At 39.7% G+C, this 27,778-nt stretch overlaps 1 protein-coding gene across 2 annotated transcripts in view; it reads left to right on the top strand.

Moving 5' to 3' along the window:
• The window catches only part of LOC106090824 (sensory neuron membrane protein 2), a 572,456-nt gene that overhangs the window by 113,531 nt on the left and 431,147 nt on the right, over positions 1 to 27,778 (top strand). The window lies entirely within an intron of this gene.

Below are 27,778 nucleotides of genomic sequence, written 5' to 3' on the forward strand. Positions count from 1 at the left end.
GCCCAATTATCCAACTTTTTGTGAAACTAATCGGCTTATTTGCATAATGTATTTTATTATAACTTAAAACAAATGTGCTAAGTATAGTCAAAATCGGATCATAACCTGACATGGTTCCCATATGAACCTTACTCCCAATTTTACTTCTTGAGCCCATGAGGGGCGCAATTCTTGTCCGATTTGGATGAAATTTTTACTATGGTCTCCAACATCCAAATCAACCTAATGTCACTTCAATATCATTGCAGTCATATTCATTATCCTTGAAGTCCGGGCAAAGAACTTGACAAATGCGAGCCTTTGTGGAAGATATATAAGATTCGGCCCATGGTGGAGGTTATATATGAAATTTGGCCCGACCGAACTAAACACCCTTTTACTTGTTCTGTCGTTTCTTTAGTCTTGCAACGAGATATGGTGTGAATTTAATATATCTTAGGTGTACGAACTATGCGACCCTTCAACTTAACTTAACATAATGGCAGTAGACCAGGACAACCCGAAAACAAGAGCGCTAGGTTAGATCATATAACTTGGATTTGTTCACTATCTTCCTTAACTTCCGTAGCATGGTGCTTTATACGTAAGTTGTTGATACGTGGTTAATAGGGAGTTGTATTTGGATTTTTTATGCAAATATTTCTCCTTATTATTGAAGAAAAATTCATGGATTTTGCATCACGATAATCATAGTCATATATTAATCATAATATATGGCCTTAATCTGTACTCAAAATAGAAGAGACCCATAGAAAAACAACGTTTGAGGTATTAAAAACCCGGTCGCGGAGAGGGCTTTAGGTCATGCGTAGTCCTTATCACTACAGATCTTTGGATTAATGTTATTATATTAGCCATATTTATTACGGCCTATATAGCGGAATGATTAAAATTATATCAATGGTCAATTATTCCTAGAATTTTGTTAATTGTGACTAATTAATTGAACTCAACGAATATTTGAGTGCCTTTATCACTAATAAAATTAAATTGGTTCTAGTGACCTAAACTCCTGTTTTCGAACATTAGATGATAAAGTCCATAAAGGAAGAAAAAGCATACAACCCCAAATTTAGGTACTTGAGATTGTAAAACAATTTCTGCTTAATTGTTCTAATTTTTTTTCAACAACAGAAATTGTTGTGCTAGCATAGCAAATCTAAATAGAAAGATGCCCAATTATCCAACTTTTTGTGAAACTAATCGGCTTATTTGCATAATGTATTTTATTATAACTTAAAACAAATGTGCTAAGTATAGTCAAAATCGGATCATAACCTGACATGGTTCCCATATGAACCTTACTCCCAATTTTACTTCTTGAGCCCATGAGGGGCGCAATTCTTGTCCGATTTGGATGAAATTTTTACTATGGTCTCCAACATCCAAATCAACCTAATGTCACTTCAATATCATTGCAGTCATATTCATTATCCTTGAAGTCCGGGCAAAGAACTTGACAAATGCGAGCCTTTGTGGAAGATATATAAGATTCGGCCCATGGTGGAGGTTATATATGAAATTTGGCCCGACCGAACTAAACACCCTTTTACTTGTTCTGTCGTTTCTTTAGTCTTGCAACGAGATATGGTGTGAATTTAATATATCTTAGGTGTACGAACTATGCGACCCTTCAACTTAACTTAACATAATGGCAGTAGACCAGGACAACCCGAAAACAAGAGCGCTAGGTTAGATCATATAACTTGGATTTGTTCACTATCTTCCTTAACTTCCGTAGCATGGTGCTTTATACGTAAGTTGTTGATACGTGGTTAATAGGGAGTTGTATTTGGATTTTTTATGCAAATATTTCTCCTTATTATTGAAGAAAAATTCATGGATTTTGCATCACGATAATCATAGTCATATATTAATCATAATATATGGCCTTAATCTGTACTCAAAATAGAAGAGACCCATAGAAAAACAACGTTTGAGGTATTAAAAACCCGGTCGCGGAGAGGGCTTTAGGTCATGCGTAGTCCTTATCACTACAGATCTTTGGATTAATGTTATTATATTAGCCATATTTATTACGGCCTATATAGCGGAATGATTAAAATTATATCAATGGTCAATTATTCCTAGAATTTTGTTAAGTGTGACTAATTAATTGAACTCAACGAATATTTGAGTGCCTTTATCACTAATAAAATTAAATTGGTTCTAGTGACCTAAACTCCTGTTTTCGAACATTAGATGATAAAGTCCATAAAGGAAGAAAAAGCATACAACCCCAAATTTAGGTACTTGAGATTGTAAAACAATTTCTGCTTAATTGTTCTAATTTTTTTTCAACAACAGAAATCGTTGTGCTAGCATAGCAAATCTAAATAGAAAGATGCCCAATTATCCAACTTTTTGTGAAACTAATCGGCTTATTTGTTTTTTTAAAACTTATGTTAATGGCAAAGGGCGTGTCTTTCCAGGTGACGGCATTAAAACAAGTAAAAGCACGTTAAGTTCGGCCGGGCCGAACTTTGGATACGCACCACTTCAGGTGTATATGTAAACCACCTTTAGTCATAATCCGCTTTATCGAAATATGGTCCCATTTGGGACATATTCGACACGGATATTAACTGGTCTAATAAGTACAAGTCACGTTGTTCAATTTTGTAGAACAAAATATTTGTCTTTTTGGTAGCTATATCCAAATATAGACCTATCTGAACCATATACGAAATCGGATTATAAACGGGCGTTTTGTGGGGCCAAGGCTTTAAATACTGATCTGAACCGATCTGAGCCAAATTGAGGAGAGTTGTCGAAGGGACTAACACATCTCACTGTCCCAAATTTCGGCGAAATCGGATAATACATGCGCCTTTTATGGACCCAAAACTAAATTTCGGTGAAATTGGACAACCAATACCGAAGAAGGGTAAGGCAAACAACTCTGCGAATTATCGGCCAATTGTGATATGCTCCGCTCTCTCCAAGGTCATTGAGAGCATGGTTAATCACCATCTTGAGAGGTATTTAGAGTCTAATGGCCTTCTTAGCGACCAACAGCGGGCGATCTCATGGCACTTCTGTCGGAACGTTGGAGTCGCTCAATCCACCAGTTTGGTGAGACTAAGGTTGTGGCTCTGCATATCTCCAAGGCATTTGATACGGTCTGGAACGGTGCACTACTATCAAAGTTTGTCGCATTTGGTGTCGGTAATGGATTCGTTCGATTTATTTCGAGCTTTCTCAGAGATCGAATTATTCGAGTCGTTATAGATGGGCACAAATTGACCGCAGGTGTACCCCAGGGCTCTGTTCTTTCTTCTTCTCTTTTTCTTATTTTCATCAACGATCTGTTGGGTCAGACATCGAATCCGATCTACTCATTTGCGGATGACAGTAATCTCTGTCATTCGTACTCATTCGACCATAGGTCGAGTCTTCGAGAGATTGAGGACAAAAGCCGGGTTATGGACGATACACTCAGCCAGGATTTGCTGGCCATTTCTGAATGGGGTCGAATGAATCGAGTGGATTTTAATGCACGGAAGACTTAGTGCTACTTGTTGTCACAAAAACGATTCGGTGACCCATTACTATAATCTTTGTCTATCAACAGTGTAGATGTTGGGCAATCAGAAGCTCTTGAAGTTCTGGGCATGAAAATACAAAGTGATGTCCGTTGGGCCAAATATGTATTTGAAGTGTCGAAGAAGCATTCAAGCGTTTAGGCTACCTTAAACGGTGTAGGAATTACTTCACTCCGTCCGATCTTCTTAACATCTACACCACTCTCATAAGGCCGAAAATGGAGTACAGCTCATTAGTATGGGCTGAAACTTCCAAATCATCCCTGGAGCTACTGGACCGTGTACAGAGGAGAGCGATGGCGTTGATTGGGGACAGTGGGGTATCCAACTCTATAGCCTCCCTTCATCATCGTCGCAATGTGGGCTATTTGGCGCTGTTCTATCGGTACGTTCATGGTGTGTGTTCGTCTGATATTCTTCTTCTTATTCCGATGTAAGGATATATGTCAGGGATACTAGACATTCCAGGAACTCACACCCGTTTGTAATTGATTGGCCAGCGGACAGCACAATGCATTACAGAGAGAATTCTTATTTCGCTCGAACCGTTCGTATGTGGAATCGACTTCCGGCTAAGGTTTTTTCCCACCCACTTTGACATCCAAAGATGCACTGCATTAATAGGGGACATCCCCAGCATGTTGGCTGACAGGAAAAAAAATAATAAAGAAATAAATGCATCTTTTATGGGCCCAAAACCTTAAATCGAAAGATCGGTCTATATGGCAGCTATATCCAAATCTGGACCGATCTAGGCCAAATTGCAGAAAGCTGTCAAAGAGCCTAACTCAACTCACTGTCTCAAATTTCGGCGAAAACGAACAATAAATGCGTCTTTCATGGCCCAAAACCCTTATATCGAGAGATCGGTTTATATTCAGCTATATCCAAATCTGGACAGATTAGAGCCAAATTGAAGAAAAATGTTGAAGGGCCTAATACAACAAAAATTCGTATTATCAGCGAAATCGGATAATAAATGGGCCTTTTATGCGCCAAAGACCTTAAATCGAGAGGTCGGACTATATGGCAGCTATATCAAAATCTCGACCGATCAGGGCCAAATTTGAAGGAGGATGTCGACTGGCCTAACAACACTCACTGTCCAAAATTTTAGCAAAATCGGATAATAAATGCGGCTTTTATGGGCCTTAGACCCTGAATCGGTGGTTCGGTCTATATGGGGGCTATATCAATATATAATCCGATATCGCCCATCTTCGAACTTAACCTGCTTATGGACAAAAAAAAAAAAATCTGTGCAAAGTTTCACCTCAATATCTCTATTTTTATACCCTCCACCGTAGGATGGGGGTATACTAATTTGGTCATTCTGTTTGTAACTTCTCTAAATATTCGTCTGAGACTCCACAAAGTATATATATTATTGATCGTCGTGACATTTTATGTCGATCTAGCCATGTCCGTCCGTCCGTCTGTCTGTCGAAAGCACGCTAACTTTCGAAGGAGTAAAGCTAGTCGCTTGAAATTTTGCACAAATACTTCGCATTAGTGTAGGTCGGTTGGGATTGTAAATGGGCTGAATCGGTTCACGTTTTTATATAGCTGCCATATAAACCGATCTGGGGTCTTGACTTCTTGAGCCACTAGAGGGCGCAATTATTATCCGATTTAGCTGAAATTTTGTACAACGGCTTCTCTTGTGACCTTTAACGTACGCGTCGAAAATGAATCGGCTTATAGCCTAATGCAGCTCCCCTATAAACCGATCTCTCTATTTACCTCTTCAGCCTCTAAAGTGGGCAATTCTTACTAGATTTGGTTGAAATTTTACGCAATGGCTTCTACTATGGTCTCCAACATTCAATTCAAATATGGTCCGAAATGAACCATTTCTTGATATTATTCCAATAACAAAGCAGTTCTTTTCTTTTATCCTTTGTTTGCCTAAAAAGAGATACCGTGGCAAGAGCTCGACAAATGCGATCCATGGTGGAGAGTATATAAAATTCGGCCCGGCCGAGCTTGGCACGCTTTTACTTGTTAAAGACTGTAGCGTGATTTCAACAGGCAGGCGGATGTTCATGGCTAGATCGTTTTAGATTTTTACGGTGATGGATATTTCGATGTGTTGCAAACGAAATGACAAAATGAATATACCCTCATCCTTCGGAGGTGGGTATAAAGAACCACTTTTTTTTATCAAACATTCTTATCTTTCTGCAAAATTAGGTTAGGTTAGGTTGAGAAGAAGGTGCAGATATTGGTCTGCCCCATGCCACTATGGACATACACCTCGGCTTGCTGTGCGCTCCAAAGACGCGAAAGCCGGGCAATGACCAAGAAAGTGCTCCAAAGTCTCATCATCTTCTCCGCATGCCCTACACATGCTATCACTTGCCGCACCGATTTTACATAAGTGAGTTCGTAGTCCTTTGTGTCGCGTTATGATACCAATAGCTATACTGACCTCCCTTTTGCTTCCATTCAGTAATTGCCTCGTCTGTTCACGATCTGGATCCCCCCATAGGACTTTCGCAGTCCTACCGACCGTTTCGCTATTCCACAATGATGCATGCGCATTCGTCGCCCACTCTCTTAACTCGGACTGCGTCGACCCGAAAGTCTTCGGGTTAACCAAGATTATTGAGGGCAGTCCTCTGGCCTTCACCGCCAAATCGTCTGCCCTTTCATTTCCCCTTACTCCGTTATGGCCCGGCACCCAAACGATGCGGATTTTCCCATCCTCGGAGAAGACGTTAATCTCCTTCTTATACTGCAAGACTGTTCGTGACCTTACCGTCCTGGTTGTTATTGCTCTTATGGCAATTTTACTGTCGGTAAAGATGTTCACACTCGATGTTCTCGCGACCACACCACTTCACGCATTTCATGATTGCCCGGATCTCCGCCCGCTGGACCGTAATATGGTCAGGCAGCCTAAAACAGATCCTAGGTCCTTGGTTTCTTAATGTAAACCCCCAGGCCCACTTTTAAGTATTATGGTCAGGCAGTCTAAAACAGATCTCAGTCCCTGTGTTCTCAATGAAAACCCCCAGGCCCACTCTGTCCTCTAGCTTTGATCCATCCGTGTAACATGATCTTCCAGATGGCAATACTAGGGTTCCGTCAATCCAAGACTGTGCTGATGGCAGCAGTGCCTCGCACTCGACTTCAAAGTTCATCTTAGGTATCTGATCGGAAAGCTCTCCACTTCCCTTCCTTCCAAGTTTCCTATCGTCGCCTCGATTATACCGCGGTGGTATGAGCTGCTCCCATCCTCAATCCATTCTCCCATCGCCTTAAGTCTCATAGCCGCAGTGGCTGCCTAACATTTAATCTGTATGTCAATGGGTCAGATATCTAGAATAGTCTCCAGTGCCCTAATGAGCGTGGTCGTAATCGTTCCGCCTATGCCAAGACAACATGTTCTCTGAACCTGTTGTATGGTCCTTATGTTGCACTTTTTCTCCATAGCAAAATTAACTGGCCATGTATTTATAAGTCGTACAAGTGGGTCAAACTGTTTGTTCAATTTTTTCGAAGCGTCTATGGCATGGAGTATTGCGGTTAAGGGAACATAGACCAATCAATGAGCTTATGCCTGTAGATATTGAGGCAAAAGTATTTCGCGATGTGCATTATCTTCCAGACGACAAATTCGAAGTACAATTCACCTTTTAAAGCAAACACTTATTGCTGCTTTATGAAAGTGAAGTGCGTAAATAATTGTGTTGATTAAACATTCACTTTGGATCGTCATCGGAACGAGTTGCTACACATAAAATGATAAATCTGTTGATTTATGTGAGCTTTATGTGACAATAATGAATTAGTTCACTATAGCTTTCATTGCTTTGGAAATGTAACAAGGTAAACTTTGATATTCTAGACTTTTCTTCAGCGTCCTCTCCAAAAGTGGATTTTAAATGTATACTTTGTAGATATCTGGATGATATGGAGTGTGTAAATAAGAATCTTGTATAAACTTCAATAATTAGTTCACCTAGGTCTGTATCATCGTTATCGGTTATATTGCAAAACAAAAATGTTGATCCACAATGTACGATGAGGAAGTTTCTCGAATGTTGAAACCATGCTTAGCGAGGACTTCAAACAAAACGCGGTACTTTGGTAAAGTTGCCTGCTTATTCAACAAAACGCTTGGGTGAAAATTCTGTAGAACTATGTACACCCACAATACTGGATACACATTTTATCCAAATTTCGTCACATTTTATCCAAATTTCGTCATTGATTTGGAACGACGGTGACAAAACTACTAACAATTCAGAAATTCGTCGATATCGGGTAAAACATTTTACATTTATGCTTATACCCACAGTAAAAAAATGTTGAACCTCATCAATAGTTAAAATGAAAAAAAACTGGCAAATATTGAACACTAAAGAATTATATTCTCGCTACAAGTTCCATAATTTCATAACTGCTAAGAAATTGTTTTAACATGGCACTAGTTCACTTATAACTTCCCCCAGGTAAAAAATGAACTAATGAGCATAGAAACTTGAAGGTGAAATTATTGAAAACAAGTAAGTGTGTGCTATGTTCGGCCGGGCCGAATCTTATATACCCTCCACCATAGATCGCATTTGTCTAGTTCTTTGCGCGGTATCTCCTTTTAGGCAAACAAAGAATAATGGATAAGAATTGTAATGCTATTGGAGCTACATCAAGTTATAGTCCGGATCGAACCATAAATGAATTGAATGGTGAAGACCATAGTATAAGTTATTGGGCAATATTTCAGTCCATTCGGATTGCGCCCTCTAGAGGCTCAATAAGTCAAGACACCAGATCGGTTTATATGACAGCTATATCAGGTTATGTACCGATTTGAACCATACTAAGCACAGTTTTTGGAAGCCATAACAAAACAGGTCATGCTGAATTTCAGCCAAATCGCATAGGAATCGCGCCCTCTATAGACTCAAAAAGTCAAGATTCAAAATCTTAGCCAAATCGGATAGGAATTGCGCCCTCTAGTGGCTCAAGAAGTCAAGATTCAAGATCGGTTTATATTGACGGACGAACAGACATTGCTAGTTAGACCTAAAATGTCATGACAACCAAGTATATATGTAACATCTCGAAATATTGATCTGCGTCCCTATAAAGTATATATATATTTTCTATGGTCTCTACATTCTAAGTCGATCTAGCCATGTCCGTCCGTCCGTTCGTCTGTCGAAATCACGATAGCGGTCGAAGGCGTAAAGGTAGCCGCTTGAAATTTTGCGTAGATAATAACTATCGATGTAGGTCGTTAGGGAAAGCACATGGGCCATACCGGCTCAGATTAGGATATAGCTCGCAGTGCCCGAGTACGGCCCAAATAAGTCTATAATTTGATATAGCTCCCATATCAACCAATCTCCCGATTTGACTTCTTGAGTGCTTACAAACCAAAATTTTTGTCCGATTTGGCTGAAATTTTGAAGGTGTTCTATTACGACTTCCAAAAAATGTGCCAAGTACGGTCTAAATCGTTCTGCAACCAGATGTGTCTTCCATATAAATCGGTCTGTTGGTAATGCTAGAAGCCTTAATTTTTGCTGGTTTTACAGAAGTTTGGTATGTTGTGTAAAATGTATACATTTTTAACAGAATCCATGGTGGTGGCTTCCCAAGATTCGGCCCAGCCGAACTTAGCACGCCTTTTCTTGTTATATCATATCGGTTCAGATTTGGATATAGCTCCCATATATATGTTGGTCCCATTTGCAGTAATAATGCAATACAATGGTCATTTGTTAACCGGTTCTCTCAAAATTTGGGAGGAAGGATTATCATGGAGGAGTATCATGGAAATCGGTTCACATTTAGATATAGCTCTCATATCTTCTTATATTTAAAAATCAATTTATGTTTGTTTGTAGGTTTGTTTGTTTGTATGTTCCTTATTGACTCAGAAACGGCTGAACCGATTTTCTTGAAATTTTCACTACGTTTATTGATATCTGAAGGAGGAGCGGACTCTCCCTCTTACCCTAATTTTCAGAAACGCCAGATCTCGGATATGGGTGGTGCGATTCAAGCGAAATTTTTTGTGCTCCCTTATAGCAACCTACAAAAAAAAAAGTGGTATCCAAATTTCGGATGGGGTATCTAGGGGGGCGTCCCACCCCAAAACCTACAAAATATATATATACATCAATCACGACAATATGGGACTCAAATGAAAGGTATTTAAGATTAGAAAACCTCTCTGATATCCAATCGGACATATTTACCGACCATGGCAATATGGGACTCGAATGAAAGGTATGTGCGAGTAAAATACCAATCTGATATCCAAATTTAGGACAAAGCAAACACCCCCCAAACAGGACTTATTTACTAACCATGGCAATATGAGGCTTAAATAAAAGGTATTTGAGCGTAGAATACGAATCTGATATCCAGATGGAGGACCACGTGTTTGAAGGGCTGCCCATCCCCGAGAACATCCCCCAAAGAAGACAAATTTACGACCATAGCAATATGGGACTCAAATGAAAGGTCTTTGGAAGTAAAGCACGAATCTGATATCAATGTTCGGGAAAAGTGTTTATGGGGAAGTATTTGCCGACCATTGCAATATGAGGCTCAAATGAGAGGTATTTAGAGTATAACACGAATCTGATATATATTTTCAAAGCCAAGTCACTGAACGGCCGCCCCATCCTCCAAACCACCCCTCAAACCGGTCATGTTTGCCGAAGGGTATTTTGGAGTAGACCATGAATCTGATATCGACATTCGAAACCAACTGTCTATTGGAAGTCCCACCACCATAACAACCCTCAAGTAGGACGTATTAGCTCATCAAGACAATTTGGGTCTGCAAGACAGTGGAACTCGATATTCATAGTTTTTAAGGCCTATACTCCATACCGGACATATATGTTGGCTTTTTCAATAAGGAGTTTAAGTGAATGGTATTTGAGATTAGAAAACTAATTTGATATCCAATATGGAGTTCAAATATATGAGAATAGAGAATGCTGATACATTTTCAGGGCTTAGTGATTGTGGGGCTGCCCCACTCCCCAAAACACCGCTAAATCGGGCATATTTACCCACCAAGTCAATGTGGGGCTTAAATGACAGGATTTGGGTGTAGAGCAGGAATTGATACCAACTTGCGGGACCAATTTTCTACCCCACAAACAGCTATTTTTTACTGACCATCGCAATGTGGGGCTTAAATAAAGGTATTTGGTAGTAGAATACGAATTTGATATGCAAATATTGAACCAAATATTTGGGCCATCACCCCTTCCCCAAAACACCCTCCAAAGGGTAAACATTATTCGACTATGCAAATATGTAGCTCAAATGAAATGTATTTGAGATTAGAAAACGAATTTGATAACCAATTTTGGGGCGATGTGTTTGGCTGACGCCTCATCCTGTAAACTCCTCTCAAAACCAATGGCAATATGGGGTTTAAGTAAATGGTATTTGAGAGAAAAGCACGATGCTGATATTTTTTCTGGGCCAAATGTCTGGGGACCACCTCACCACCGAAAACACCCCTAAATCAGACATCATGCGAATATCGGGCTGAAATAAAGTATTTTAAGAATGGAGTACACTTTAAATCCAAACTTAAATTCGTAGACCAATAAAGATCATATGGGATTCAGATAAAGGCACTTATATTGCTAAACTGTTTTTCAAGCGATATACTATTTTCGTAGCTAGGTATTTCACTAAAAGCTCTTAAATTGTCGAAAATAAATATTCCAAGGAAAATTTTGTTCCATATAAAGTAATAGAAGGCGCAGTGGAGCGGGCCCTGTCCAGCTAGTTGGAAGATAAAATTATCATCGCATAAATTTTTACAAAAAAATTATGCTCAAATTTGAATAAACTGGTTGTGACGAATATAGTCAAATGGGAACTAGCACTAAATGAAGAAAACGATGATGAGTGTAGGTGCACATATTGCAAAAAAAAAACAAGTAAAAGCATGCTAAGTTCGGCCGGGCCGAATTTTATATACCCTCCACCATGGATCGCATTTATCGAGTTCTTTTCCCGCCATCTCTTCTTAGGCAAAAAAGGATATAAGAAAAGAGTTGCTCTGCTATTAAAACGATATCAAGATATGGTCCGGTTCGTACCACAATTAAATTATATGTTGGAGACCTGTGTGAAATTTCAGCCAATTCGTATAAGAATTACGCCCATTGGGACTCAAGAAGTAAAATAGAGAGAACGATTTATATGGGATCTGTATCGGGCTATAGACCGATTCAGACCATAATAAACACGTTTGTTGATGGTCATGAGAGGATCCGTCGTATAAAATTTCAGGCATATCGGATAATAATTGCGACCTCTAGGGGTCAAGAAGTCAAGATCCCAGATCGGTTTATATGGCAGCTATATCAGGTTATGAACCGATTTGAACCTTATTTGACACAGTTGTTGAAAGTAAAAATAAAATACGTCTTGCAAAATTTCAGCCAAATCGGATAGGAATTGCGCACTCTAGAAGCTCAAGAAGTCAAGACCCAAGATCGTTTTATATGGCAGCTATACCAGGTTATGGACCGATTTAAACCATACTTGCCACAGTTGTTGGATATAATAACAAAACACGTCGTGCAAAATTTCATTTCAATCGGATAAGAATTGCGCACTCTAGAGGCTCAAGAAGTCAAGACCCAAGATCGGTTTATATGACAGCTATATCAGGTTATGAACCGATTTGAACCATACTTGCCACAGTTGTTGGATATCATAACAAAACAGGTCGTGCAAAATTTCATTCTGATCGGATAAGAATTGCGCACGCTAGAGGCTCAAGAAGTCAAGATCCAAGATCGGTTTATATGGCAGCTATATCAGGTTATGAACCGATTTGAACCATACTTGGCACAGTTGTTAGATATCATAGCAAAACACGTCCTGCAAAATTTCATTCCAATCGGATAAGAATTGCGCACTCTAGAAGCTCAAGAAGTCAAGACCCAAGATCGGTTTATATGGCAGCTATATCAAAACATAGACCGATATGGCCCATTTACAATACCAACCGACCTACACTAATAAGAAGTATTTGTGCAAAATTTCAAGCGGCTAGCTTTACTCCTTCGGAAGTTAGCGTGCTTTCGACAGACAGACGGACGGACGGACGGACAGACAGACGGACATGGCTAGATCGACATAAAATGTCACGACGATCAAGAATATATATACTTTATGGGGTCTCAGACGAATATTTCGAGTAGTTACAAACAGAATGACGAAATTAGTATACCCCCCATCTTATGGTGGAGGGTATAAAAAAAGAGATATTGAGCTAAGCAGGTTAAGTTCGAGAATGGGCTATATCGGGCCATATCTTGATATAGGCCCTGTATTGACCGATCCGCAGGTTTAGGGTCTTAGGCCCACAAAAGCCACATTTATTATCCTATTATGATGAAATTGGGGACAGTGAGTTGTGTAGGGCCAGTCTATATCATTCTTCATTTAGATCCAGATCGGTCCAGATTTGGATATATCTGCCATATAGACAAATCTCTCGATTTAAAGTTTTGGCCCCATAAAAGGCGTATTTATTGTCCTATGTCGCCGACATTCGGGACAGTGAGTTAAGTTAAGTCCCTTGACATACTTCTGCAATATGGTACTGACCGGTAAGGATTTGGATATAGCTGCCATATAGACCGATCTCTCGGTTTCACGTTTTGGGGCCATTAAAGCGCATTTATTATCCGAAGTCGCCGAAATTTCAGACAGCGAGTTGTGTGAGGCTCTTCGACGTCCTTCTTCAATTTGGCCCAGATCGGTCCAGATTTGAATATAGCTGCCATATAGACCAAACTCTCGATTTAAGGTTTTGAGCCCAAATTTGTGACAGTGAGTTGTGTTAGGCTCTTCGACATTTGTCTGCAACTTGGCCCAAATCGGCGAGATTTGGATATACCTGTCATGTAGACCGTTATCCCGATTTAAAATCTTGGCCCCATAACAGGAGTATTTATAACTTGATTTCTCTGAAATTTGACACAGTGCCTTATGTTAGGCTTTTCGACATCCGTGTCGCATATGGTTCAGATCGGTCTATACGGTTCAGCCAAACATAAGTCACTGTGTCAAATATCAGCGAAATCGAATTATAAATGTGCGTTTTATGGGGCTAAGATTTTAAATCGAGAGATCGGTCTATATGACAGTCATATCCAAATCTGAACCGATCTGAGCCAAATTGAAGATGAATGTCGAAGGTCCTTACCTTACTCACTGTACCAAAATCGGACAATAAATGTGCCTGTTTTGTGTCCAAAACCTTAAATCGAGTGATCGGTTTATATGACCGATATATCTAAATCTCGACCGATCTAGGACAAATTGAAGAAAGTTGTCGAAAGCATTAACACAACTCACTGACCCAAATTTTGGGGACATCGGACAATAAATGAGCCTTTATTGGGTACAAAACAATTAGTCGCGAGATCGGTCTATATGGCAGCTATATCCAAATCTGAACTGATCTGGACCAAATTGCAGAAATATGTCGAAGGGCCTAACACAACTCTCTATCCCAAATTTTGGCGAGATCGAAAAATAAATGCTCCTTTTATTGGCCCAAGGCCTTAAATCGAGAGATCGGTCTATATGGCAGCTATATCCAAATCTTGACCGATCTGGGCCAAATTGAGGAGGATGTCGACTGGCCTAACACAATTCACTGTCCCGAATTTCACCAAAATCGGATGGTAAATGTGGCTTTTATGGGCCTAAGACCCTAAATCGGCGATCGGTCTATATGAGGGCTATATCAAGATATAGTCCGATATAGCCCATTGTCAAACCGAACCCGCTTATGGACAAAAAAAAATAATCTGTGCAAAGTTTCAGCTCAATATCTTAATTTTTAAAGACTGTAGCGTGATTTCAAGAGACAGCCGGACGAACATGGCTAGATGGTGTTCGATGGTTATGGTGATCAAGAATATATATACTCCATAGGGTCGGAAATGGATATTTCGAATGACGAAATGAATATACCCCCATCCTTTGGTGTTGGGTACGAAAAGATTCTGAGTCGATCAGTATACTTATCAATAGGTCTATCTCTCTTCCTTCTGGGTGTTACAAAGATATAATACCCTGTACCACAGTGGTGGTGTAGGGCTTAAAAAATTTTTCTGCAAATAGGAGTTGCACTGGGTCACGCCGTTCGGACTCAACAAAAACAAGTAAAAGCCTGCTAAGGTCGGCCGGGCCGTATCTCGGGAACCCACCACCATGGATTCTGCTAAAATATGGGAGCTATATCTGGTTATAGACCGATTTGGACCGTACTTGGCACAGTAGTTGAGAGTCATAACATAACTCTATATGCAAAATGTCAGCCAAATGGGATAAAAATCGCGGTTTGTAAGGGCTCAAAAAGTCAATTTGGGAAAATTGCAGACAACTTTTAACTCAAAAGTCTTATGCGTTAACTTAACCACCCTAATCCAATTTTATTACAGTTTAGGAGAAATATATACAATCTCTAGTGCACAATTTTGGGGTTGCATTTTTTTTTTTTTGATATGTTTCTCCCTTTATGCACTTTATCATCTGATATTGGTAAATGTCAGGGTGGGCTACTTGAATCAATTAAATTTTATTACCGATAACGGCATTCCAACATGCGTTGTGTTTAATAAATAGCCACAAATAAAAAAATTCCCACAATAATTGGTCATTGATATGAAGTTTAATTATTTCACCAACTTGGCCATAATAATCATGACCAACATAAAAAAAAAACAATAATCCAAAGACCAGTAGCGATTAAGAATTGTCGAAGATAACAAAAATTGAACGTAATTGTGTTAGATTTTTATAAAATACGATTTGTTTACATTTGTTTACAATAACCCATTAAAGGTTAAACCAAAAAGTTTGCCATCAGATATGATTTCCAAGCATTTGATAGTTAAATAAAATTGATTGAAATTTCTGATTTCATATCTTAATAGCTTTGAGAGATGGTGAGGAATTATATTTTGGCAATTCGTTTTAGTAATTTCACGAAAAACACATTCTAAGTAAAAGCGTGCTAAGTACGGCCGGGCCGAATCTTATATACCCTCCACCATGGATCGCATTTGCTAAGTTCTTTGCCCGGTGTCTCTTTATAGGCAAACAAAGGATAATGGATAAGAAATGCTATGCTAAAGGAGCTATGTCATGTTTGGATGTTTAAGGCAAAATAGATCTCATTTTGTAAAACTTGATCATTATCTGATAAGATTTGTGCTCTAAAACGAATTAAAAAGAACACGTAAGAGCATGCTAAGTTCGGCCGGGCCGAATCTTTTATACCCTCCACCATGGATCGCATTTGTCAAGTTTTTTGCGTAGTATCTATTTTTAGGCAAACAAAGAATATTGAATAAGAACTGTTATGCTATTGGAGCTATATCAAGTTATAGTCCGATTTGGACCATAAATGAGTGCTGAACGTTGTAGAAGTCATTGTGTAATATTTCAGTCCATTTGGATAAGAATTGCGCCTTGTAGGGGCTCAAGAAGCAAAATCTAGAGATCGGTTTATATGGGAGCTGTATCGAGCTATAGACCGATTCAGACCATATTAGACACGTACGCCGAAGGACACGAATTAGAATTGCTTCCTCTAGAGGCTCAGTCAAGTCAAGATCCCAGATCGGTTTATATGGCAGCTATATCAGGTTATGAACCGATTTGGACCATACTACGCACAAATGTTGAAAGTGATACCAAAACACCACGTGTAAAATTGCAGCCAAATCGGATAAGAATTGCGCCCTCTAGAGGCTCAAGAAATCAAGACCCAAGATCGGTTTATATGGCAGCTATATCAGCTTAAGAATCCATTTGAACCACACTAAGCACAGTTGTGATATTAAAACACTTCGTTCAAAATTACAGCCAAATCGGATAAGAATTGCGCCCTCTAGAGGCTCAAGAAGTCTAGACCCAAGATCGGTTTATATGGCAGCTATAGCAAAAAATGACCCGATTTGGCCTATTAACTATCCTAATCAACCTACAGTAATAAGAAGTATTTACGCAAAATTTCAAGTGGGTTGCTTTATTCATTCAAAAGTTAGCGTGCTTTCTACAGACAGACAGACGGACGGACATGACTAGTCCGACTTAAAATGTCACAACGATGGTGTGGTGTGTTACAAACAGAATGACGAAATTAGTATACACCCATCCTATGGTGGAGGGTATAGAAATGGGGGGATTGGTTTGCATGGGAGCTATATCAGGTTATGAACCGATTGAGACCACATTTGGTACGTGTATTAAACGGCAAAGTATAATTCAATGTGCAATATTTCAGTTAAAATGGATAAGAATTACGCCCTCAGGCTCAAGGCTTAGAGGCTCAAGAAGTAAAATCGGGTGATCGGTTTATATGGGAGTTATATCAGGTTTTAGACCGATTCGAACCATACTTGATATATCCATTAAATGTCATTGAATACCTCATAGAATAAATGTTTAGCCTCATCGTATTAGAATTACGCCCTCTAGAAGCTCGGTACAATGTCCGGACCAACACATTGTGCGGACCGACACGTCGCATTAGAATTACGCCCTCTAGAGGCTCGTTACAATGTCCGGACCAACACATTGTGTGGACCGACACATTAATCCCATCCTTAGTCCAGTACCGGGTGCTTAGAGACTGGATAACCCATATTCCAAGTAACAGGTGGATAAATTGAGGATCCCATGACATAAATATAAGGGAGAAAGTGAAATAGGGTACGCCACAGGGGGGAATTTTATCGCAACTCCTTTGGGTGACCACCATAAATGACCTATTACGGATGCTGACTGAGGAGGGAGTTGAACCCGCCTGCTATGCAGACGATGTTTTAATACTTCTAAGGAGTAAGGATCCGAACCAGCTATGCAGAAGGCCGAAAAGCTCTGGCATATGGCATATGACCCAGAGGTCACAATGTTAACCCTGAGAAGTTTGAAATATGCCTGTTTACATGAAACACGAAGGTCGGCATATTTGGCGCATAATGTTTCCTCAACAAAACGATTTCGATATCTGACATCTTGGATCTTGGACAGGAAACTGAATTGGAATTATCACATTCAGTAGCCTACTGAGAAGGCTCACAGATGTTGGGTACTATGTAGATGGGCCGTAGGCTCGAAATGGAACCTGAATCCGAGAATAGTCCACTGGTTCTACAGGAGCGTGATAAGACCAATACTTACTATAGCCTCAGTAGTTTGGTGGACTGCTATGGAGAAAAAGTGCAACATAGGAACCATACAAAAGGGTTAGAGAACATGTTGTCTTGTCATAGGTGGAGCGATGGGGACCACGCCCACTAGGGCACTGGAGACTATTCTAGATATCCGACCCATTGACATACAGTCTAAGTGTGAGGCAACCACTGTGGCTATGAGACTTAAGGCGTTGGGAGAATGGATTGAGGATAGGAGCAGGACATAGGTTTCCGATCGGATACCTGAGACAACACTTGAGGTCGAGTGCGAGGCGCTGCTGCCAGCAGCACAGTCTGGGCCTGGTAGTCTACATTGAGAACCCAGGGACTGAGATCTGTTTTAGACTGCCTGACCATAATACGGTCCTACAGGCGGAGATGTAGGTGATTATGGAATACGTGGGGTGATGTGATGTTAACGCGAAGACGTCGAGTGCGAACATCTTTACGGACTATAAACTGGCCATCAGGACGATAACCAGGACGGCAAGGTCACGAACAGTCTTGGAATGTAAGAAGGAGATTAATGCTTTCTCTAAGGACGGCACGATCCGTATAGTTTGGTTGCCGGGCCATAACGGAGTAAGGGTAATGGAAGGGCAGATGATTTGGCAGTGAAGGCCAGAGGACTGCCGTCTTAATTAAGGGCGTGGGCGACAAACTCGAATAGCGAAGTTAATATACCCCCATCTTATGGTTGAGTGTATAAACACGATAATGAGATGTCCAGCAACAAATCCCATGATTTTGTGCACCCACCACCAAAAGATGAGCATATACTCAATTTGAAATTTTGCAAAGATTCTTTTTATTCATGTAGCTCATTGGGGATTGCAAATGGGTCATATCGGTTCAGATTTGGATAAAGCCCCCTTATAAACTGATCCCCAGATTTGAATTCTTGAGCCCACTAAAGCCTCAATTTCCACCCGATTTTGGTAAAACTCGAAACAAAAGCTTGTGTTTTAAATTTCAACATCCATGCTAAGTATGATCCGAATCGGTCTATTGTATAAACAGATATTACCCCCTTATAAACCGTTTCCCGGATTTGGCTTCTTGAGCCTTTAGAAGCCTCAATTTTCATCCGATCTTGCTGAAACCCGAAACAAGGACTAGACTGTTTTGAACCGTATTTGGCACAGTTATTGGAAGTCGTAACAGAACACCGCATGCAAAATTTCAGCCAAATCGGACACAAATTGCTGCTTGTAAGGGATCAAGAAGTCAAATCGGGATATCGGTTGACATGGGAGCTATATCAGGTTATAGGCCGATTTGGACCGTGCTTGGCACAGTTATTTGAAGTCATATTGGAAGACTACATGAAAAATTTCAGCCAAATTGGGCAAAAATGGCGGCTTGTAAGGGCTCAAGAAGTCAAATCGAGAGATCGTTTTATATGAGAGCTATATCAGGTTAATGACCGATTTGGACCGTACTAGGCAGAGTTGTTGAAAGTCATAACAGAACACTGGTTGCAAAATTTCAGCCAAATCAAACAAAAATTGCGGCATATAAGGGCTCAAGAAATCAAATCGGGAGATCGGTTTATATAGGGACTACATCAGGTTATTGACCGATTTGGACCGTACTTTACACAGTCGTTGGAAGTCATAGCAGAACACTACGTGCGAAATTTTAACTAAATCGGATGAAAATTGAGGCTCCAGGGGCTCAAGAAGTCAAATCGGGAGATCGGTTTATATGGGAGCTATAAAAGGTTCTTGACTGATTTGGACCGCACTTAGCACAGTTGTTGGAAGTCATAACAGAATACTATGTGGAATTTCAGCCAAATCGGACAAAAATTGCAGCTTCCAGGGGCTCAAGAAATCAAATCGGGAGATCTGCTTATACGGGAAATATATCCAAATCTGAACCGATATGGCCCATTTGCTTTCTATAGTCACCTGCATTAATTAGTTAAGTATCTGTGCAAAATTTCAAGCGGCTAGCTTGATGCGTTCCACGGCTAGCGTAATTTCGACAGACAGACGGACAGGGCTAGATCGATATGCCCTTTTAAATTTTATTTTTTTAGTCCGATCTTTACCAAATTTGGCACGAGGTGCGTTTTTCAACGTCTCAATGTATGTGCGAAATTTTATCAGAATCGGTTCAGATTTATATATAGCTCCCATATATATCTTTCATCCCATAAGTTTTTTTAAGGCTGTAGAAGGCACAATTTTAGTCCGATCTCTATAAAATTTTTCATGAGATGTTTTAATTGACATCCCCATACGTGTGCAAAATTTCATCAAAATCGAATTAGATTTTTATAAAACTCCCATATATATGCTTTATGCGTTTCGACATTTAAGGCTGTAGAAGCCACAATTTTCGTACCATCGTAAGAAAATCCTACAAGGTTCTATTCGATATTTCAATGGGTATGCAAAATTAAAGTATGACTAGATTTGGATATGAGTGCTATATATTAAAGGTATTACGTATACTCGTTGGTGTAGGGTATTATATAGTCCGCTCCGCCCGACTTTTGCCTTTCCTTACTGATTTTCATATGGGTCTGTGGAGTGCCAAATATTGGGTGTTATGCAGTTCTCTGATATATAAATATGTACCCATTGGCCCATTTACAATCCCAACTGACCTGCACTTGAAGCAAGATTTCAAGCGCCTAGCTTTACTCCTTCGATAGACTGACTAATGGATGGACAGTAGGTCGGAAAGGGCTAATCTGACTTGCAATGCCAAGAGGATTAAGCTTGTAGGAAAAACCGTTAATTTAAACTTAGAAGCGTAGAACATCTTGAAATTTTCTCATTCTTTGTTTAATCAAACAAACAACCTCTAGACATTAGTCAATGTTTTTGTAAAACTATTTTTTGAGGAAATTTAAATAAATTAGTAAACAATAGATCATTTGTTTTAGAAATTGTACATTGATTTATTATATTTATCCGTTTCCTATATCTTTGGAACATTAACATCCAATTATCAATTAACAACAGACACAATGATGTATGACCAATGAAATTGACATTGACAATAGTCAACAATGATATAGTGTAGTTTTATATTATTCCCCTTTATCATCGACAAAAAAATCATTAAAATTAAATAAAAAACAAGTAAAAGCGTGCTAAGTTCGGCCGGGCCGAACCTTACATACCCTCCACCATGGATCGCATTTGCCGAGTTCTTCTCCCGGCATCTCTTCTTAGGCAAAAAAGGATATAAAAAAAGATTTGCTCTGCTATTATTATATTATTACATGTTGGAGACCTGTGTAAAATGTCAGCCAATGCGAATAAGAATTGCGCCCTTTGGGGGCTCAAGAAGTAAAATAGAGAGATCGATTTATATGGGAGCTGTATCGGGCTATAGACCGATTCAGATCATAATAATCACGTATGTTGATGGTCATGAGAGGATCCGTAGTACATAATTTCAGGAAAATCGGATAATAATTGCGACCTCTAGAGGCTCAAGAAGTCAAGATCCCAGATCGGTTTATATGGCAGCTATATTAGATTATGGACCGATTTGAACCATACTTGCCGCAGATGTTGGATATCATAACAAAACACGTCGTGCAAAATTTCATTCCAATCGGATAAGAATTGCGCACTCTAGAGGCTCAAGAATTCAAGACCCAGGATCGGTTTATATGGCAGCTATATCAGGTTATGGACCGATTTGAACCATACTTGACACAGTTATTGGATATCATAACGAAATACGTCGTGCTAAATTTCATTCAAATCAAATAAGAATTGCGCACTCTAGAGGCTCAAGAAATCAAAACCCAAGATCGGTTTATATGGCAGCTATATCAGGTTATGGACCGATTTAAACCATACTTGGCACAGTTGTTGGATATCATAACAAAACACGTCGTGCACAATTTCATTCCAATAGGATAAGAATTGCGCACTCTAGAGGCTCAAGAAGACAAGACCCCAAATCGGTTTATTTGACAGCTATATCAGGTTATGGACCGATTTAAACCATACTTGGCACAGTTGTTGGATATCATAAGAGAACACGTCGTGCAAAATTTCATTTCAATAGGATAAGAATTGCGCACTCTAGAGGCTAAAGAAGTCAAGACCCAAGATCGGTTTATATGGCAGCTATATCAAAACATGGACCGATATGGCCCATTTACAATACCAACCGACCTACACTAATAAGAAGTATTTGTGCAAAATTGCAAGCGGCTAGCTTTACTCCTTCGGAAGTTAGCGTGCTTTCGACAGACGGACAGGCGGACGGACGGACGGACGGACAGACGGACGGACATGGCTAGATCGACATAAAATGTCGCGACGATCAAGAATATATATACTTTATGACTGAATATTTCGAGTAGTTACAATCAAAATGACGATATTAGTATACCCCCATCTTATGGTGGAGGGTATAATTATTGTTAAGAGGCATATATGTACATATATGACGGTGTCGGTGTCACTTGTTTTTGTGTCGTCCGTTTTTAAGTTTTATACCCACTACAAAGTATGGAGTTATATTCATAGTTTCATTGCTTTTGCAACACATCTTGATAAGTGCTGCCGTTTTTTAGTAGTTCCTACCAAAATTGGTTGGTTTTTCTCCTTTTGGCAGGTTGGTAGGCTGACCTCAAATTTTAGTAGGTTTTTTCCACTAATCAATACCAAGCAAATTATTGAAAAAATCCCCGGGGATAACTCAAAATTGTTTCATTTTGTTTCGTTTCAGTGTATGCTGAATGAAACCATTAAACCTCGAGTTTGAAGTTTCAAAAAAAATCATCTGATACAATTATTATAAGCCTTTAATGACCGGATCTAGACTATACTTCTTACGTACTCGGCTTGGGCGTCGGGGGCCAAATTCTGTTGAAGGGGTTTCACATTTCAGAAAAATAAGAATAATTTCTAATATTGACTCGTCTATCCTCCGATTACCTTCTATCGGAAGATCAGGCTATATGCCAGCTTCATACAATTGTGGATAGATCTGGCCTATACTTGGATGCTGAGGGATACAATGCAACTCACTGTAACGGCGGAAACGGGTAGTAAAACCAAAGACCGCTTTATCCGACATTGTTTTTCATGGAAAGCGGGCAAAATACTTTTTTTATAAATTCAAGAATACTTATCGGGAAATCGGGTGATATATCCATATATAGGTCATCTATAACTATGCAAATTTGCCCATGAACATTCCATTAAGGAACAGGAGCAAACTTCTCATAATCAAGTTTAAGCTCTATGATAAGGGGTTTCCTTTTTAAAACTGAGTCCGAACGGCGTGCCGCAGTGCGACACATATTTGCGGAGAAGTTTATACACGACTGTCATACCAAATGGTACAGTACCTCACATATGTCGACAGCATTAGGAGAGGATAACCACTGCTGAAAATTTTTCCAATGTTTGTTTGTTTCTCTTTCGAGACGAGCTCAATGATCGGAGATGCAAATGGAAAAGGAAAGCCAAAGATAGCTTAATCCACAAGTACAACATACCACCATACTGCCCTTGAAGCCTTCACACCTAATATGCCTGATGAGTAATTCTGAACCAAATTACGAAACGCATCCCATAGTGCTTGGGGTATGTTGCGATCTCTGGCTTTCCTTATCTATTTGCAACGGAAAATTTCCGATCATTGAGCTTCTCTCGAAGGAGAAACAAACAAAAATTGGAAAATTTAATGATCTCGCCCTAACAGGCAAAAAACTTGAAAAATGAAAAATGTTTCCAATGTTCGCGTCAGGATTCGAACTCTGACATCATAGCGTCAGCGTCATTGACGTACATACTAACCTCTACGCTACGGTGGCCTCCGTCTTTCCATCTCCATCTTTAACTATGACCGATATTTTTATAGGCTGTACAGTGATTTCAACAGACAGACGGAGGAACATGGCTAGATCCTCTATGAATACTAAGACGATTTGGTCTAGGTTGCATTTTTTGCTTGTAGAACATTTGGTAGGTTTTGGTCGCGTTTGGTAGGATTTTGCTTAATTTTTGGTAGAAAATAATCTTATTGAGTGGCAACACTTATCTAGATATTAAGAAGAAGCTAGTAAAAGAGTGCTAAGTACGGCCGGGCCGAATCTTAGGTAAGTTTAGATTAGGTTTAAGTGACAAACTGCCATCAGGCTTACCTAAACGCTATCGTCCATTGTGATACCACAGAAACAAATGAAGGAAGACGACTTCTAATTCCTACCATTGAATCATCCAGATCGTTTTAAAAAGCCCAACAACTTGCGAATGGTCACATCGGCTAAATCAGATAAGTTCTCCAAAACTAAGAACCTAAATTGGTTATTCTTCTGACTGCCAGCCCGGTACACACAAGGCAGAAGTTCAATGGCGTCTTCTTCCTCGACATTCGCACAGCTTCTGCAAAAGTCGTTACATCCAACCTTCGGTCTGTCAAACAAACACCATAACTCTTTTAGCCAGCGACAGCAAAAAGTTTGACTTCTTCAAGTCTAGATTAGGCCACATAATTTTAGAGTGTTCACAACCCCTCTTTTGTGACCATTTGTTATTCATTGCCATTCGGGCCTGATACTGAAGACCTTGTTTACATGTTGCAAGAAGCATACCCACAGATTCCAGTTCCCCTGGTATGTGTTTCCCTCGTCTGCTCTGCAATTCCCTGAGATATCTCTCTGGCCCGACACCCAGAACAGGTGAATTTTGAACTGTTCAGTCATCTCGTTGAGAGATCTGCGACAGTCAAAGGCGGTTTTTGTGTTCAGAAATACGTTCTCCAGGAATTTAATGGCTGCCTGGCTGTCTGAGAAGATATTTATGCTAGCTATCGTTATGACATTATATCTTAGCCATTTCATCACTTCTTTAATTGCAAGGATCTCTGCTTGATATGCACTGCAGTGGTAAGATAACCTTCTCGATATGACCAGTACAAGTTCTTCAGAGTGCATCCCAATGCCCACCTGGTCGTCTAGTTTGGAGCCACCAGCATAGGAGTCTATGAAACTTTTTTGCTGGGTTTGTCGTAGTACCAATCGGTTCTATGAGGAGTACTGGTACAGTTCTTTTTATCGAAAAGCTATTCAGGCAATGTGTAATGCACACTGCCTGGAGCATCGGGCTTTTTGTATCAAGTATAACACAGTGTCTGTAACAGCCACATGACTAAAGAGAAACTTCCCTTAACCTCACAGCGGTGGTCGAAGCAATTTGTCTAGCCACAATGTCCAGAGGTATTAGTTATAGAATTAAAGGATGTGCCAGTGTTACTGCAAGTGTCAACAAAACTGATATAACTATTGGTAAAAATGAGAAAATGAGTGTAACAGTTATGGTATGGCTTTGCTTGAGCGTGCTCATTGAACAACAAGTAAACGCGTGCTAAGTTCCTCTTGGACAAATCTTACATAACCTTTCACCATGGATCGCATTTGCCAAGTTCTTTGGCCGATATCTCTTTATATACAAACAAAGGATAATAGATAAGAATTGCCATACTTTTGGAACTTAACCAAGTTATGAACCGATTGGGGCCATACTTGGTTTGGCTGTTGGAGACCAAAGTGGAATTTATTGTGCAATATTTCAGCCACATTGGATAAGAAATGCGCCCTACAGTTACACAAGAAATAAAATACATTTAATGTTATACAAAAAATCGTTGTCATAGATGAAGTCGAATTACAATTGCTCCCTCTGGAGGTTTAAGAAGTAAAATCGGGAAATCGGTTAACATTGGAGCTATGAGGTTGTGAACCGATTTGGGCCATACTTGGCGCTGATGTTGATGGTCAAACCAAAACACTTTATGCAAAATTTCAGCTAAATCGGATAATAATTGTGCCCTCGAAGTCAAGATTCGAGGTCGGTTTATGTGGGAGCTATATCAGGATATGCACCGATTTCAACCATACATGCCATGACTCTTGGAAGTCAAAACAAAACCCTACGTGCAAATTTTCAGCCAAATCGGATAATTATTACAGCCTTTAAGGGGTAAAGAAGTCAAATCGATTTCTATGTCAGCTATATCAGGTTATGAATAGATTTATGCCATACCCAGCACAGTTTTTGTGAGTCAAGCAGAATTTCAACCAAATCGGATAGTAAATGCGCCCTCCACAGACTCAAGAAGTCTAATCGGGAGATCGGTTTATATGACAGAATTAGATAGAAGTCGTAACAAAACACAACGTGCACATTTTCAGTTATATTGGATAATACAATAATTGCGCCCTCTAGCGGTGCATATGGGAGCTACATTAGGTTATGAACCGATTTGAATCATACTTAGCATAATTTTTGAAAGTCAATCCAAAACACTTCATGCAAAATTTCAGCCAAATCGGAGTATAATTGCGGACTCTAGTGGCTCAAGAAGTCAAGACCCAAGATCGGTTCATATATGGCAGCAATATCAAAAAATGGACCGAAATGGTAATTTACCATCCCAACCCACCTACATTGATAAGAAGTATTTGTTCAAAATTTCAAGCGCCTAGTTTTACTCATTCGAAAGTTAGCATGCTAGTTAATGGGAACCATAGTTAGCACAGTTTTTGAAACACTTCAAAACTTCATGCAAAACTTCAGCCGAATAGGATAATAATTGAACACTCTATTGGCTCAAGAAGTCAAGATCCAAGATCGGTTTATATGGCAGCTATATCAGGTTATGGACCGATTTGAACCATTCTTAATACAGTTTTTGGAAGTCATAATAAAACATCTCATGCAAAATTTCAGTCAAATCGGAAAAGAATTGCGCCCGCTAGTGGCTCAAGAGGTCAAGATCCAGGATCGGTTTATATGGCAGCTACATCAAAACATGAACCGATATGGCCCATTTGCAATCCCAACCGACCTACATTGGTAAGAAGTATTTGTTCAAAATTTCGAGCGAAGGTTAGCGTGATTTCTACAGATGGACGGACATGGCTAGATCGACTTAAAATGTCATACTCATAATATGGTCTTAGACGAACATTTCAAGGTCTTACAAATGGAATGACGAAATTAGTATACCCCTATACTATGGTGGAGGGTATAAAAATCATTTTGTGTCTATGACTCAAAAACGGCTGAACTGATTTTCTTGAAATTTTCAGAGATTATGCATAAAGATCCCGCGGTGAAAATAGTTTACTATTTTTTTGATTTTGGAGGCCGCCGTAGCGCAAAGGTTAGCATGCCCGCCTATGATGCTGAACGCCTGGGTTCGAATCCTGGCGAGACCATCAGAAAAAAGGCTTCAACGGTGGTTTCCCCTCCTAATGCTGGCAACATTTGTGAGGTACTGTGCCATGTAAAACTTCTCTTGAAATAGGTGTCGCACTGCGGCACACCGTTCGGACTCAGCTATGAAAAGGAGGCCCTTATCAATGAGCTTAAATTTGAATCAGACTGCACCCATTGATATGTGAGAAGTTTGCCCCTGTTCCTAAGTGGAATGTTCATGGACAAAATTTGCAGTTTTTTATATTTTTTGATATCTGAAGAGGAGGCGGGTCCTCCCCCTTACCCTAATTTTCAGAAGCGACAGATGTCGTAAATGGGTGATGCGATTTAGGCAAAATTTTGTGTGCTTTCTTATGGTGACTTAAAAACAAAAATTTTGTATCCAAATTTCCGATGGGGTACCTAGGGGTGCCGCCCCACCCCCCAAATCCTGCCAAATATATTGGGTTGCCCAAAAAGTAATTGCGGATTTTTCATATAGTCGGCGTTGACAAATTTTTTCACAGCTTGTGACTCTGTAATTGCATTCTTTCTTCTGTCAGTTATCAGCTGTTACTTTTAGCTTGCTTTAGAAAAAAGTGTAAAAAAAGTAAAGGGTGATTTTTTTGAGGTTAGGATTTTCATGCATTAGTATTTGACAGATCACGTGGGATTTCAGACATGGTGTCAAAGAGAAAGATGCTCAGTATGCTTTGACATTTCATCATGAATAGACTTACTAACGAGCAACGCTTGCAAATCATTGAATTTTATTACCAAAATCAGTGTTCGGTTCGAAATGTGTTCAAATTTTGAC

This window comes from Stomoxys calcitrans, chromosome 1 (assembly GCF_963082655.1).
Source record: "Stomoxys calcitrans chromosome 1, idStoCalc2.1, whole genome shotgun sequence".
In the NCBI taxonomy this organism is placed as follows: Eukaryota; Metazoa; Arthropoda; class Insecta; order Diptera; family Muscidae; genus Stomoxys; species Stomoxys calcitrans.